Source organism: Ranitomeya variabilis, chromosome 2, assembly GCF_051348905.1.
Source record: "Ranitomeya variabilis isolate aRanVar5 chromosome 2, aRanVar5.hap1, whole genome shotgun sequence".
In the NCBI taxonomy this organism is placed as follows: Eukaryota; Metazoa; Chordata; class Amphibia; order Anura; family Dendrobatidae; genus Ranitomeya; species Ranitomeya variabilis.
Window position 1 is genome coordinate 922,460,430 of NC_135233.1, and position 17,522 is coordinate 922,477,951.

The window sequence follows — 17,522 nt, forward strand, 5'->3', positions numbered from 1 at the left end:
CAAACGCCTGGGGGAGGGGGGACAGGTTCCCTTCAATTTCAGTTCTTGTGTCTGCGTGGCTTTTGCAGGACACGATGCCGGCTACACAGCAGGGGAACAGCTGGCGGTGCTGAACCCCACTGACACATTGGCTGGTGTTTTTCTCTGTGCAGCTAGCAGTACCGGGCCCCAACTGGCGGTGTTAGAGCCCGGGGTCAGCAGGAGGAGGAGATGGAGCAGAGTGTAGGCCGAAGCCTGCACTGGCGGCAGCTTTGGGTCTGTTGTGCCTGCGTGGCAGTTGCAGGACACGTTGCAGGCTGCACAGCAGGGGAACAGCTGGCGGTGCTGAACCCCACTGACACATTGGCTGGTGTTTTTCTCTGTGCAGCTAGCAGTACCGGGCCCCAATTGGTGGTGTTGGAGCCCGGGCTCTGCAGGGGGAGCAGAGTGTAGGCCGAAGCCTAATTGAACCAATTTCAAAGGTAACCTTTAACCCCCCCTCAGGGGTTACAAAGTAGAAGAGCCACAGCTTATGCAGCAGTAGTGCTGCACAAGTCAAAGGTTGCTCTTTTAATTTTTCTCCTTGCACACGCTGAATGAAACACGTATAACATTTAGCCCTTTATACAGTCAAACTGTGTTGGAGGCGCGAGTTCCCTTCGTAATGAGACGCAGCACAGATGTCAAGAATCCCACCTTGGTGCTGGGTGCAGCCTCCTGAGCGTTGTTATTTGCTGTACAGGAGTCTGCGCTGTCGTGTTATCCCCTGGCCTAGCGCTGTTAGCGCTGCCCATCTTCTGACATCATTTAATGTCGGCCGGTGCAGTTCGCGATGACCATGAATCACAGCCCCGCAGTGTCTTAACATTGTTAAAACACTGCGGGGCTGGGATTCATGGCCTGGCGCAGCACATATGTTCGCCTCTCACACTCGGGTCCTTACACCCGCTTCAGACTGTGCGGCGTCAGCTGATCCCTTATCGCATGCCACGGCCATGAAGCCACACAGTCTGAAGAAGGCGGAAGGAGATGCGGGACAGGCGAACTGATGCACTGCTCATGCCCATCAATCACACCCTCGCAGTCCCAATAAATAAGACACCGAGGGGCGTTGTGTGGGTCAGGGCGGCCGCAGAGGCGCAGGCAGCCAAACAATGATGCCAGAAGACAGGCAGCGCTACCAAGGGGGTTGCAGCATGTCATTACAAAGGAAAGTCACACCTCCGGGATGGTTAAATGGTCACACAGAGGACACATTTCAGACGTGTTTTCAGTTCCACATGTGCGAGGAGAATACGTTTATGAGCCACCTTGCACACATGCAGCATTACCGCTGTACAAGGTGGCGGTGAAACGTAAAAACGCCTGGGGGAGGGGGGGGACAGGTTTCCTTCAATTTCAGTTCTTGTGTCTGCGTGGCTGTTGCAGGACACGTTGCCGGCTACACAGCAGGGGAACAGCTGGCGGTGCTGAACCCCACTGACACATTGGCTGGTGTTTGGCTCTGTGCAGCTAGCACATCTGGGCCCCAACTGGCGGTGTTAGAGCCCAGGGTCAGCAGGAGGAGGAGAGGGAGCAGAGTGTAGGCCGAAGCCTGCACTGGAGCAAGTTGAAAGGGAAACTTTAACCCCCCCCCCAGGCGTTTGTAGCTGAAAGAGCCATCGTGTACAGCACTAATGCTGGAAAAGGTAAACTTAGCTCTTTTAATTATGGCCCTTGCACATGCTGAACCTAACACTTATAAAAAGTGTCCCCTCCTACCGTGATACCGTCCGGTAGGTGGAACTTTCCTTTGTGATGTGACGCAGCACAGCCGTCATTCTTACCCCCTTGGCGCCGTGCGCCGCCTCCTCAGCGTTGTTTGAATCAGTCCCGGAGCCTGCGCTGTTAGGTTAGCCCTTGGCCATGCACACATTTTGCGCTGCCCGTCTTCTGACATCATTTGGTGTCAGGCTGGCTGAGCCTGTGTGGCCACGCTGGACGAGATCCCGCCTCGTAGTGTCTTCTGATTTAATCCCACTGGGGGCCTGAGATCCATGGACATGCGCAGTGCATATCTGAACCTCCACCTCTCACTCATCTCCCTACGGCTTCTTCAGACTGTGCGGTGTCACGGCCGTGGCATGCTATTAGGGACCAGCTGACACCGCACAGTTTGAAGAAGCCGTAGGGAGATGAGTGAGAGGTGGAGGTTCAGATATGCACTGCGCATGTCCATGGATCTCAGGCCCCCAGTGGGATTAAATCAGAAGACAGTACGAGGCGGGCTCTCGTCCAGCGCGGCCGCACAGGCGCAGCCAGCCTGACACCAAATGATGTCAGAAGACGGGCAGCGCAAAATGTGTGCATGGCCAAGGGCTAACCTAACAGCGCAGGCTCCGGGACTGATTCAAACAACGCTGAGGAGGCGGCGCACGGCGCCAAGGGGGTAAGAATGACGGCTGTGCTGCGTTACATCACAAAGGAAAGTTCCACCTTCCGGACGGTATCACGGTAGGAGGGGACACATTTCATAAGTGTTAGGTTCAGCATGTGCAAGGACAACCACGAAAAGAGGCACTTTTTCCCTTTGCATCATTACTGCTGCACAAGGTGGCTCCTTCAGTAACAAACGCCTGGGGGGGGGCAGGTTCCCTTAAATTTAACTTGTTGTGCCTGCGTGGCGGTCGCAGTACACGTTGCCGTATACACAGCAGGGGAACAGCTGGCGGTGCTGAACCCCACTAACACATTGGCGAGGTGTTTGGCTCTGTGCGGACAGCACTTCTGGACAGCAACTAGCGGTGTTGGAGCCCAGGGACAGGAGGAGGAGGAGGTGGTGGAGGAGGAGATAGGAGGGATTGCCACACACACAGCTGGGGAACAGCTGACGTTACTGAACCCCAATAACAGAGGAGGGACTGTTGACTGTGCGTACAGCACTACTGGACGGCAACTAGCGGTGTTGGAGCCCAGGGACAGGTGGAGGAGGAGGAGGTGGAGGAGGTAGGAGGAGGTAGGAGGGATTGCCACACACACAGCAGGGGAACAGCTGACGTTACTGAACCCCAATAACAGAGGAGGGACTGTTGACTGTGCGTACAGCACTACTGGACGGCAACTAGCGGTGTTGGAGCCCAGGGACAGGAGGGGGAGGTGGAGGAGGTAGGAGGGATTGCCACACACACAGCAGGGGAACAGCTGACGTTACTGAACCCCAATAACAGAGGAGGGACTGTTGACTGTGCGTACAGCACTACTGGACGGCAACTAGCGGTGTTGGAGCCCAGGGACAGGTGGAGGAGGAGGAGGTGGAGGAGGTAGGAGGAGGTAGGAGGGATTGCCACACACACAGCAGGGGAACAGCTGACGTTACTGAACCCCAATAACAGAGGAGGGACTGTTGACTGTGCGTACAGCACTACTGGATGGCAACTAGCGGTGTTGGAGCCCAGGGACAGGAGGGGGAGGTGGAGGAGGTAGGAGGGATTGCCACACACACAGCAGGGGAACAGCTGACGTTACTGAACCCCAATAACAGAGGAGGGACTGTTGACTGTGCGTACAGCACTACTGGACGGCAACTAGCGGTGTTGGAGCCCAGGGACAGGAGGGGGAGGTGGAGGAGGTAGGAGGGATTGCCACACACACAGCAGGGGAACAGCTGACGTTACTGAACCCCAATAACAGAGGAGGGACTGTTGACTGTGCGTACAGCACTACTGGACGGCAACTAGCGGTGTTGGAGCCCAGGGACAGGAGGGGGAGTTGGAGGTGGAGGAGGTAGGAGGGATTGCCACACACAGAGCAGGGGAACAGCTGACGTTACTGAACCCCAATAACAGAGGAGGGACTGTTGACTGTGCGTACAGCACTACTGGACGGCAACTAGCGGTGTTGGAGCCCAGGGACAGGAGGGGGAGGTGGAGGAGGTAGGAGGGATTGCCACACACACAGCAGGGGAACAGCTGACGTTACTGAACCCCAATAACAGAGGAGGGACTGTTGACTGTGCGTACAGCACTACTGGACGGCAACTAGCGGTGTTGGAGCCCAGGGACAGGAGGGGGAGGTGGAGGTGGAGGAGGTAGGAGGGATTGCCACACACACAGCAGGGGAACAGCTGACGTTACTGAACCCCAATAACAGAGGAGGGACTGTTGACTGTGCGTACAGCACTACTGGACGGCAACTAGCGGTGTTGGAGCCCAGGGACAGGAGGGGGAGGTGGAGGTGGAGGAGGTAGGAGGAGGTAGGAGGGATTGCCACACACACAGCAGGGGAACAGCTGACATTACTGAACCCCAATAACAGAGGAGGGACTGTTGACTGTGCGTACAGCACTACTGGACGGCAACTAGCGGTGTTGGAGCCCAGGGACAGGTGGAGGAGGAGGAGGTGGAGGAGGTAGGAGGAGGTAGGAGGGATTGCCACACACACAGCAGGGGAACAGCTGACGTTACTGAACCCCAATAACAGAGGAGGGACTGTTGACTGTGCATACAGCACTACTGGACGGCAACTAGCGGTGTTGGAGCCCAGGGACAGGAGGGGGAGGTGGAGGAGGTAGGAGGGATTGCCACACACACAGCAGGGGAACAGCTGACGTTACTGAACCCCAATAACAGAGGAGGGACTGTTGACTGTGCGTACAGCACTACTGGACGGCAACTAGCGGTGTTGGAGCCCAGGGACAGGAGGGGGAGGTGGAGGAGGTAGGAGGGATTGCCACACACACAGCAGGGGAACAGCTGACGTTACTGAACCCCAATAACAGAGGAGGGACTGTTGACTGTGCGTACAGCACTACTGGACGGCAACTAGCGGTGTTGGAGCCCAGGGATAGGAGGGGGAGGTGGAGGTGGAGGAGGTAGGAGGGATTGCCACACACACAGCAGGGGAACAGCTGACGTTTCTGAACCCCAATAACAGAGGAGGGACTGTTGACTGTGCGTAAAGCACTACTGGACGGCAACTAGCGGTGTTGGAGCCCAGGGACAGGAGGGGGAGGTGGAGGTGGAGGAGGTAGGAGGGATTGCCACACACACAGCAGGGGAACAGCTGACATTACTGAACCCCAATAACAGAGGAGGGACTGTTGACTGTGCGTACAGCACTACCAGGCAACAACTAGCGGTGTTGGAGCCCAGGGACAGGAGGAGAAGCAGAGGAACACAATGTACGCCGAAGCCTGATTGGAGAAAGTCGAAAGGGAACCTTTAACCCCCCCCCAAGGCGTTTGTAGCTGAAAGAGCCAGCTTGTGCAGCAAAAAAGATGCAAAAGGAAAAGGTGGCTCTTTTCATGATGCTCCTTGCAAACACAGAACTAAACACTTATAAAATGTGTCCCCTCCCCTGATACCGTGTGACCGTCCCGGAGGTGGGACTTTCCTTCGTAATATGACGCAGCACAGCCGTCATTCCTACCCCCTTGGCGCCGTGCCCCGGCTCCTCAGCGTTGTTTGATTCTGTCCCGGAGCCTGCGCTGTTATGTTATCCCTTGGCCAGGCACACTTAGCGCTGCCCGTCTTCTGACATCATTTGGTGTCAGGCTGGCTGCGCCTGTGCGGCCGCGCTGGCCGAGAGCCCGCCTCGCAGTGTCTTCTGATTTAATCCCACCGCGGGCCTGAGATCCGTGGCCATGCGCAGTGCATATCCTCGCCTCTCACTCCCCTACCTACGGCTTCTTAAGACTGTGCGGTGTCACGGCCGTGGCATGCTATTAGGGACCAGCTGACACCGCACAGTCTGAAGAAGCCGTAGGGAGATGAGTGAGAGGTGGAGGTTCAGATATGCACTGTGCATGTCCATGGATCTCAGGCCCCCAGTGGGATTAAATCAGAAGACACTGCAAGGCGGGCTCTCGGCCAGCGCGGCCGCACAGGCGCAGCCATCCTGACACCAAATGATGTCAGAAGACGGGCAGCGCTAAGTGTGCCTGGCCAAGGGATAACTTAACAGCGCAGGCTCCGGGACGGAATCAAACAACGCTGAGGAGCCGGGGCACGGCGCCAAGGGGGTAGGAATGACGGCTGTGCTGCGTCATAATACGAAGGAAAGTCCCACCTCCGGGACGGTTTTACGGTATCAGTGGACACATTTTATAAGTGTTAAGTTGTGCGTGTGCAAGGAGCTAAACAAAAATAGCTACCTTTTCCTTGTGCAGCATTACTGCTGTACAAGGTGGCTCTTTCAGTAACAAACGCCTTGGGGGGGGGACAGGTTCCCTTACATTTCAGTTGTTGTGTCAGAATGGCGGTCACAGGACACATTGCCGGCTACACAGCTGGGGATCAGCTGACGTTACTGAAACCCAATAACACTGGGTCGTATGTTTTGACTGTGCAGACGGCACTTCTGAGCCTCAACTGGCGGTGTTGGAGCCCAGGAATTTAAGTTCAGGTGGTAGAAAGATGAACACAACAGGAGACCTGGATACTGTAGACAGTCACCCAATTATTTAATCAGGAAGAGGAGTGGCAAATTCCTGCGAGATCCAGGCCTTGTTCATTTTCAGGAAAGTAAGCCGGTCAACATTATCGGAGGATAGTCGCATGCGACGGTCAGTTAGTACACCACCTGCAGCACTAAAGACACGTTCCGATAATACACTGGCCGCAGGGCAAGACAGCACCTCCAATGCATACTGGCTTAGCTCTGGCCATGTATCCAGCTTTGAGACCCAAAACTTGAAAGGGGAAGAGCCGTCTGGGAGTACAGCAAGAGGGCAAGACATGTAGTCTGTCACCATCTGACGGAACCGTTGCCTCCTGCTCACTGGAGCCATCTGTGATGGTGTAGACTTTTGTGGCGGGCACAGAAAACTGTGCCACAGTTGGGCCATACTGGTCTTGCCTTGGGCAGAGGCACTGCTTCTGCTCCCTCTTTGTGCAGAGCCTCCACCACTGCCTGGACGCACTGAGCTGCTTTGGAATGCACTAGCAGCACTTCTCTCAGTTGGAATGGAGAAGATGATGGAATTGACCAGTGTGTCTTGGTACTCCCGCATTTTTCGCTCCCGGTTCAATGGTGTGATGAGGCTTTCTACGTTGTCCCGGTAGCGAGGATCGAGGAGGGTGAACACCCAATAATCAGACATGTTGAGAATTTGGGCGATGCGGCGGTCATTTCTCAGGCACTGCAGCATGTAATCCACCATGTGCTGCAGACTGCCAACTGCCCAAGAAACGCTGTCCCCTGCTGGAGGCGTGATCTCTGCCCGCTCGTCATCACCCCACCCTCGCTGTACACACTGAGTACTGGACAATTGTGTAACTCCCTCCTCTGGACGGATGTCTTCCTCCTCCATTGACTCCTCCTCATCCTCCTCACAAACTGTCCCCTGCCTACGCGTTTGTGAGGAACCACGTGGCGCTGACTGTCCAGAAGATGATGGAAATGCTGAATCCTCATCCTCCACCTCTTCCACAACATCATCCCTTAGCGCTTACAGTGATTTTTCAAGCAGGCAGATAAGGGGGACAGTCATGCTGACTAGTGCATCATCTGCACTCGCCATCCGCGTGGAATAATCAAAGGGACGCAAAACCTGGCAGACGTCATTCATAGTGGCCCACTCTGTGGTTGTGAAGTCTGTACGGCGCTGAGTGCGACTTCTTTGCGCCTGAAGCAGCTGGTACTCCATTACAGCTTGCTGCTGCTCACACAACCGCTCCAACATATGTAACGTGGAATTCCACCTGGTAGGTAGGTCACATATGATGCGATGTTCCAGAAGGCGGAATCGGCGCTGCAGAGCCGCAATGCGCGCTTTTGCCGTGCTGGAACGCCGCAAGTGAGCACACTCTAGGCGGACCTTGTGCAGCAGTGCATCAAGATCCGGATAGTCCCTCAAAAAGCTCTGCACGACCAAATTGAGCACATGTGCCAGACATGGGATGTGAGTGAGGTTGCCGAGTCCCAGAGCTGCCACCAGATTTCGGCCATTATCACACACTACCATGCCTGGCTGGAGATTCGCTGGCACAAACCACACATCACTCTCCTGCTTGATGGCATTCCAGAGCTCCTGCGCTGTGTGGCTACGATTCCCCCAAAAAATTAATTTCAAGACGGCCTGTTGACGTTTGGCCACGGCTGTGCTCATGTCGGTCGTAACAGGTACACGTTCATCACGGGTCCATGTGGAGGTGGACTGTGACGGCTCCTGCAGCGATGATTCTGAGGAACTGGTGTAGGAGGAGGAGTCAATGCGTACAGAATGGATTCCTGCAATCCTTGGAGTGGGCAGGACACGTCCTGCGCCACTCGCACGGTCTGTACCCGGCTCAACGACATTAACCCAATGGGCAGTGAGGGAAAGGTATCACCCCTGTCCATGTTGACTGGTCCACGCATCGGTGGTGAGGTGGACCTTGCTACTGACGGCGTTCAGTAGCACGTGTTTTATGTGTCCCTCCACATGCTTGTGCAGGGCAGGGACGGCTTGCCTGCTGAAGTAAAAGCGGCTGGGCACATTGTACTGTGGGACTGCCAATGACATCAAGTCACGGAGGCTGTCAGTCTCCACCAGCCTGAATGACAGCATTTCCAGTGACAGAAGTTTGGCAATGCCTGCAGTCAGAGCCTGTGCTCGTGGGTGGTTTGACGAGAAAGGCCGCCTTTTCTCCCATGCCTGTACTACCGATGGCTGTAGACTGGGCTGGGAGTGTGTGGATGACTGGGAAAGTGGTGCTGCGGGTGGAATTACAGCGGGTCTCTGGACAACAGGGCCAGAGGTTCTTCCACGGCGATCCTGGGAGGAAGCCGAACCAGCTGCGTTTGAGCTGGAGGAAGAGGCAACACGAGCTGAAGAGGTGGTAGCTGCCGCTGTTGTTTGGCCTAGCTCTTCAGTGTGTTTTTGTAACTCCGCCGCGTGCCTGTTGCGCACATGTTTCCACATGTTGGAGGTATTGAGGTTGCTGACATTTCGACCTCTTTTTACTTTGTGATGACACACCTTGCATTTGACTTAGCAAATGTCATCTGCAACTGTGTCAAAAAAGGACCAGGCACTGCAAGTCTTGGGAGCGCCCTTTTTGGCTTTTGGAAGAGACATGCTCCTAACGGGTGCCAAAGCGGAGGCTGCAGGATCCGCAGTCTTCCCCCTCCCTCTCCCTCTTTGGGCCGTACGGGGAATCTCTTCCTCAGAGCTGCTCCCACCACCTTCCTGTCCCTCACGCCAAGATGGGTCAAGGACCTCATCATCTACACTACCCTCTGCCCCCAACTGCTCCTCCTGGGTAGTCTCAGCAGCAGAGCACGCACCAGTAAGTGGCACCTGAGTGTCATCATCAGCTGATGCGGCCTGCGATGTGGTGACCGGAGCCGCTGGCCCACCCGCCTCTTCAGAGGAAGAGAGAAAAAGCTGTTGGGCATCACTGCACCCTGCCTCTTCTTCCATTTCTCCAATGCTGCTTGGCTGGCCCCCTGTTTCCAAGCCAAGAGATTCAGAGAACAGAAGTAGAGACGGCTCCTGTCCTGGGCTCTCTGTCTGTCTGGGCAATTTGGCAGGTGGTGAAGAGACAGATGGCTGCTCTCCAGTGCTCTGTGTCTGAGAGGATGTGGCACTAATTGAAGTTGATGCATTAGCTGCCATCCATCCGACAATGGCTTCAATTTGTTCTTCACGCAGCAGCGGTGTACGGCGCTCTGCGACAAAGCTGCGCATGAATGACTGCTCCCTGGTGAAAGTGGGTGCTGATGAGTCACCGGTGCCCGCAGCAGGCACAGAATCCCCACGTCCCCTCCCTGCTCCGCGCCCACGCCCACGCCCACGTGCCTTACTCACTGCCTTCTTCATCTTGGTTGACTGATAAAGATAAGCAGAAAAGTACTAACGGATTTGTGTGCTTATTCCTGAACAACTCCTCCTACCAGGCATAAGAAACACTAATTTTCTAAAGTGTGGACTAGACTTTAATATGAGCTAATGTGGCCTACACAAATGTAAAGTGGTGTCACTGGTGTGTTTGGTGAACTTTATTATTTATTTATTTTTGGGGGGCTGAACTGACAACAGATAGAGCTGCAGTCACACGGAGACCGTGCAGACAGACGTAAACGGCGCTGCAAGGCCCAAAAACCCTCCTCTACGTTATCCTATGTAGTGTTTTTCCACAAGTTAGCTGGAGACGGGTGGAAAGACACTAATAGGAATTTTTTGAAAAAATGTGCAGCAGCCTGCACTACTTAAAACAAAATGAAAATTGATTTTGCGGTATGACGCAGTGAAGAACCCTGAGCTGGAGACAATCAGGCTATGGCTGCTCACAGACTACAGGGCGAGCTGCAGTCACATGGAGACCGTGCAGACAGCCGTAAACGGCGCTGCAAGGCCCAAAAACCCTCCTCTACGTTATCCTATGTAGTGTTTTTCCACAAATTAGCTGGAGACGGGTGGAAAGACACTAATAGGAATTTTTTGAAAAAATGTGCAGCAGCCTGCACTACTTAAAACAAAATGAAAATTGATTTTGCGGTATGACGCAGTGAACAACCCTGAGCTGGAGACAACCAGGCTATGGCTGCTCACAGACTACAGGGCGAGCTGCAGTCACACGGAGACCGTGCAGACAGCCGTAAACGGCGCTGCAAGGCCCAAAAACCCTCCTCTACGTTATCCTATGTAGTGTTTTTCCACAAATTAGCTGGAGACGGGTGGAAAGACACTAATAGGATTTTTTGTTAAAAATTAGCAGCAGACTACACTACTTGGAAAAAAAAAAAAAAAAAGAACAGTATGAGGCAATGAACCACCCTCCCTGAACTGAATACAACCAGTTATGGATGGCCTATGTGGCTGCACTCAGACTAGAGAGTGGGCTGCACTCACACACACACACACACAGACCTTGGAGATCGCTGTGAAAACAGCGCTACAAGGCAAAAGCAAGGTGAATAGTAGGTGAACACAGCGGTTGCTAAATTAGCCTTTGGAAAGCACAAAGAAGCAAATCGTTATCTCTAAACTGGCCCTCAGTCAGCAAACAGCATCCTGTCACTAACTGAATTCACAGCAGAGTGATCGCAAAATGGTGCCAGCGACTTTTAAACTGCATCATGACATCATTTCAGCAGCCAATCACAGCCTTGCCAGTAGTTTCATGCCCTCCATGCTGAACAGGATGTGCCCACACTTGGAATCATTCTCATTGGATGAATTTGTGCATTTTGAATCTGGGAACTTCCGATTCCGGTATCCGATACGCGGCAAGTATCGGAATACCGGTATCGGAATTCCGATACCGCAAGTATCGGCCAATACCCGATACTTGCGGTATCGGAATGCTCAACACTAGTCCAAACTAATTAATGAAAACATGTTTCTGGCAGTAAAAGCCCTTAGTCCTATGACTAAAGACTAAGGGCATTTACTGCTAGAAATGAGTCAGATTTAATTAATTTGTCTGAATGGGTCCTAATTTTAATGATGTTTTCATATACTAACAAGTTTTAATTACCAGACGGTTATGCCATACAACTTCCTCTTCAGTTCCTTGGTATCCTGCTCTCCATTAGCAGGAATTGGTACCCACCGGATGCTAGCTTTTCGGTGTTCCATTGCCAAGACAGCACCTACCCTCTTTGCGAAAGGTAATTGACGTAACATATTTTGCTTTGGTCCAGTCATATATACCCTGTTTTAAATACTGTTAGGTCCCACAATGATTATTTGGTTAGATTTTAATGTTGCAGATTTTCTGCAGCATTTCTGCTCCATTTAGCTAAAATTAGTTTACTTGCATTTTTTCTTGTTTTTTTTTTAAATTGCGTTTTTAACGCTTTTCTTGTCTTTTTTGTCATGTCATGTTCAAAATAAGGCTGCTTGTTTTTGACACTTCCTGATATTTGGTTTTGACAATCTATTATTTATAGTCATGTGTGGATTACATGCACTTTTATCTGCAAATCCACACATAAAACTCAGCATACCCACAAGAGAAAGTGACATTTTGCAGATTTAAAAAATGCATCGTAGGTCAATTTACGCAGTGCAAAAATAACAGTGGGCATGAGGTTTCTATAAATCCTATTTACATTGCTGGAACAGTAAGATCCTGCATATTTTTGGCAGTGAAAGTACACAGTTTGAAAATCTCACCCAAAACTTATTATGTGAACTTAACCTGAAGTGTTTGAATTTGCTTATAGCTAAATTGGTGCAAGAAAAAGCAAAAAAAGGCATAAAAGCAGCACAGACAATAGTAAAGGCTAATAAAATGTAATCACTTGTGATACAAATTGGCAACCTACTATATCAATACTTTTTGTGTGCCATTGAATCGGAAACTGTTAATGCATGAAAACATACTCTAGTATAGTCATTTAAATGAAGCAAATGCTTAGTATTATTTGGAAAGATTTATTTTGTTTCTCCAGCTATAACATTTTCTTTATTCAACCAATTACCATAAAAAAGTTTAAAAATGCATTTAATTCTCTTTATAATTGGAAATATACAAGTATTGTTTAGTCATTAGATACCTTTACCTTGCTTGCAGTGAGAAGTGCTTGCTGAAATCATTAATCCTTGTGGTTTCCAATATAAATGCCCTCCTTTGCCTCGGGGAACAGAGCTGAAGGCAAAATTTGTTTAGAAACTACTGCTCTAAGCTTATTTTTCACTTCATATCTTTCCAAGCAAGACCTCACAGTTCATTTTAAAGCAGATATATTAATTAGAAGCAAACTTTATCAACAGGCAAAACAGTATATAAGTGCAATAAGTTTTTGTTTTGTCTTTTGAACATTTCTTCCAATTTAGCACCTGAAAAGCTGCCAGATGAATCACGGCAAATTATTCTAATGATAAGATAACAAAGAATTTAACAACTTTTTATTGGAATGTATAATGAAAATTATGTGTGTGTGCATGTTAAAATAAACTTAATTTAGGAATGTTATTTAGCTCCTGGCACTAGTGAATAAAAATAGGATCCCGTAAAGGTGACACTAAATTCTTGCAATTATCATGGTATAATGACAATGATGACCAGAAACGCTAAACTGATGCCAATCAGCTACAGATAGGGTATTAAATAATTGCCTATTTACACAGGCAGACCATGTGTACAGAATGATCTTAAATAGATCGTGCAGTACACTAAAGGCCCCGTCTCACATAGCGAGATCGCTAGCGAGATCGCTGCTGAGTCACAAGTTTTGTGACGCAACAGCGACCTCCATAGCGATCTCGCTATGTGTGACACGTACCAGCGATCAGGCCCCTGCTGCGAGATCGCTGGTCGTGTCGGAATGGCCTGGACCTTTTTTTGGTCGTTGAGGCCCCGCTGACATCGCTGAATCGGTGTGTGTGACACCGATCCAGCGATGTCTTCACTGGTAACCAGGGTAAACATCGGGTTACTAAGCGCAGGGCCGCGCTTAGTAACCCGATGTTTACCCTGGTTACCAGCGTAAATGTAAAAAAAACCAAACAGTACATACTCGCCTTTCGGTGTCCAGGTCCCTTGCCGTCTGCTTCCTGCTCTGACTGAGATCCGGCCGTACAGCGAGAGCAGAGCGCAGCGGTGACGTCACTGCTGTGCTCTCACTTCTCACTTTCCGGCCGGCAGTCAGTGAGAGCAGGAAGCAGACGGCAAGGGACCTGGACACCGAAAGGCGAGTATGTACTGTTTGTTTTTTTTGGTAACCAGGGTAACCAAGCGCGGCCCTGCGCTTAGTAACCCGATGTTTACCCTGGTTACCCGGGTGCTGCAGGGGGACTTCGGCATCGTTGAAGACAGTTTCAACGATGCCGAAGTCGTTCCCCTGATCGTTGGTCGCTGGAGAGAGCTGTCTGTGTGACAGCTCCCCAGCGACCACACAGCGACTTACCAACGATCACGGCCAGGTCATATCGCTGGTCGTGATCGTTGGTAAATCGCTATGTGAGACGGGGCCTTTAGACTGTCAGTGTTATAAAAAATGCAGGTTCTGTTTACTTAAGATGATGAGTACGTAAGAATGATGGTCTTTCGTGCAAACTAGTGATGAGTGATCGTGCTCTGATAAGGTGTTATCCAAGCTTGCTCATGTCCTAATCGAGTGTTTTCAGTGTGCTGTAAAAAAATGCTTGAGTCACCGAAGCTGCATATCTCGTGGCTGTTTGACAGTCACACTACATACAGGTATTGCCTGTTTGTTAGGCAATCCATGCACTTTTTGCAGCTGTCGAACAGCCACGAGACATGCAGTCGCGGCTCAATTAGGACACGAGCATGTTCGAATAACACCTTATCTGAGCATGCTCACTCATCACTAGTGCAGACCAAAAGTCAGTTGGCCAGGAAAACAAGAGTTTTGCTCATTCATCAGGTGATCGGTAGCCTGTTTAGACTGGACAATAATTTTTCTCAGTATATGGACCTTTACCTAATTTGAATTTACTTTAGCAGGAATAAAAGTTAAAGAAAGAAAACATAAGAGAACATTTATTAAGTAACTTCTGCCAGTTTTTTGAGTTAGAGAAATCTATTTCAAACAGAACAAATTGAAATTATTTTTAAGTTACTGCCACTTACATAATTTTTTTCAAAACTAGGTGGGGCTTATTGAGAAACAGTGGGGTTCCATGGCCCAACAGATTTTCTAAATTTACTCCAGAAAGTGGAAAAATAATAGCACAAATCTGTCAGGCTGTCATAGATTTCAGCTTCTGGTGATCACACAGCCAAAAGATGCAAACACGTATTAAAGCACCTATACTTCATAACAAGTGTTAGGTGTTGAGTTCCCGCCTCTGCACAAGGGGAATCTTGAACCATCTCCGCTGCAGTCTTCTATTCTTCTCCAGCCACAGTGGAATCTGCTCAGCAGAGATGTCGGTCCCAGCATCTGACTCAGGCTGATACTGGGCGATGGGTGACTACTGTTCTTCCAGGCTCTGCCTTTGTAGCCAGCGCTGATCAGCAGCGAGCAGATCTTTCTGGGACTAAGTCCTGCTTTTCCCATACTGGGCATGTCCACGGGACGATCTCCCATTGGAAGTCGGGGGTCACATGCGCAGGTCCTGAAGCGGTTCCTGTTGGACCACTAGGAAGTTCATTGAGTGCTAAAATTATAAAAGGTTCGCATGGCCGAACGGCCATGTGCTAGTATCAAACCAATGTTAAAGAGCTCAGCGCCAGTGTGGTCATGCTTGTATGTGGTCAAGGTTTGGCTGAAATAAGCCCCTAGAATACCGGCACCTCCGTGAGGAGTTTATATGTTTGGATTCAGGGCCTTGGCTGAAATAAGCCCATAGAATATTGACACCTCTGGTGAGGAGTTGTTTGTCTGCTATGCTAACTGCGTGACCACAGTTTTGCTCTGTTTGGTAGCTGTGTTTCTCTGTGAGGTTAACAGGGCACAGCATCTTGCTATTCTAGCAAATCTGTGAAGTAACAGAGTTCGCTAATACCGCCATATATGGCAGCCTATTACTAGCTGCAGGTTTCTCTCCTGCACGGTGGACCCCGGGTTGCGAATGCACCAACTGTCTCATATATATATTCCGTGTGCTCCGCCAGCCCTAACAACGAGTTTGTTGCATTTTTTATCCAGATGGCTCTGTGTGAAATATCATTCTGAGTAACTTATGCAAATGGAGAACAACAAGGCGCATTGCTGAAACATGAAGATAGGAATTTCTCAATACTGAAAATTTACCCAGCGTTTTTTCTTTAGAGGGGACATGCACCACTCCATCTAAGGTAACGCCTTCTTGCAATGACAGCACATATCAGGCAGGGGAGGCAATTCACAGATACAAGAGTGTTCTGTCTATCAGAGAACAGAGGCGGCAGCAGGCGGGGAAAAGGGATATGGTGAAGAAGAATTGTAAGAGCAGTGTCTACCCTGCTACACTTGTGGCTCATTAGCAAAACAATTTAATGCTGAATTTTGTTAAAAGGGAAAAATAAAATTCTACAATTAAAGTAAGGTTTTAATTTGCATTGAATGGCCTTTACACTAATGCCACTAGTCATGGTTATTTTATCCTGATTATAGGTTCCTTTTTAAGATTTGCAGTAGCGCTCTCAATTGCCAGAGAACCTTAGTTCAAACTTGTTTAGATTTATTTTTTTATTTTTTATGCATAGATGACAAAAAAGGTAAAACTGCAAGCTACATATTATGTAAGTGCAGCAGGCTACAGTATGAGAGAGTTTATAGATTCTGAGCTTAGGAGTAGGGACGTCACTCCTACTTTAACTATTGAATTATGTGTTACTTGGTAATGTCTTTATTGTCTGCACATGTCCCCTGTTAAATGTAAAATAAAATATGTAGAATATGCTGGTGCTATATAAATGGAATTATTATTATTATTATTATTATTATTATTATTTAGAGCTAAATAAAATATAGCAAATAAAATATTTTGCATCATACTTCTCTCCTCATTAAGCAACTATCACAGCCTGATTATGAACTACATTAAAACATTTCATCTGAGTTATCATTATTCAAATTACTACTTAATCTTTCTACTGTATGGCACATGTGTTTAAAGCTTCCATTTTTTCACACATCTGTCTTATTCTCAAAGCCTAATATATTTGTCTCATATCCTTTCACCAGTCCCATTCTATTATAATGACACTTTCATACTAACCTTTTTCTAAAATCAGTAATTGGTACTGTAGTTTCCTGTCAATGGAGATGGTGCTGAAGCAGATTTGGACACCAGTGACTATTCATTGTATATCTAATTAGGACACAGGAGACTTAAATGTACATGCAGATACTATTTATATCACTGAGCAAGAGGCACTCATATGTGAAATAACTTATACTCCAGAGAGGTGCACTTCTAACAACAGAACACACAAAATAAGTGCTGATTTACTGGATGGCATTATTGGAATATTATAGCGTGATAGCATTTTGATATATGTAATCCAACTCACTATATGGAAGGTTAATATAAAAGACATTATATGGTTTGTACAAAAAAGACACTTATATATTTATTTATGTACAAACCCAAAAGGGCACTGCATTCTTATTCACTTTGTGAGCACAATAATCATATTCTCAACCTGCCAGAATTCTGTTACTTGCTGAGTGTTGCAGGCTTTAAAAATGGTGGAACTGATGTCATAGTTGATGGTTATCTGTAGTGATTTTGGTCAGTGGTGTTGTGCACTATTTTTTAGTGGGTGAGGTCTACCTTTGTTGGAATGTTCAGTTGTATAAAAAGATTTGTTTTTCTGTTGGGGGATGCACTCAATGCCCAACCAATTTAACCCATTGTGCCCTCCTGCTGAGCAGGGGGATCATTCCACAGCTTTCTCATACACTGTAGGTGCAAAAATGTTGGGACACAGATTACACTTACAGGAGCTTTTATGGTATGTAGAATCCAAAAGAAAAAATGTCCAGCTTCACCGAATCCGTGAAAAAAAGTTTTCTTGATTCACAAACTTAAACATGGAGGATACAATCTCCAGCACAAACCATATGGGTAAGAAGCTCAACGCGTTTCTGGAGACTGAGCTCCCTTAATCATGGACATGGTCTTGATTAAGGGAGCTTAGTCTCCAGAAACACATTGAGATTCTTACCCATATGGTTTG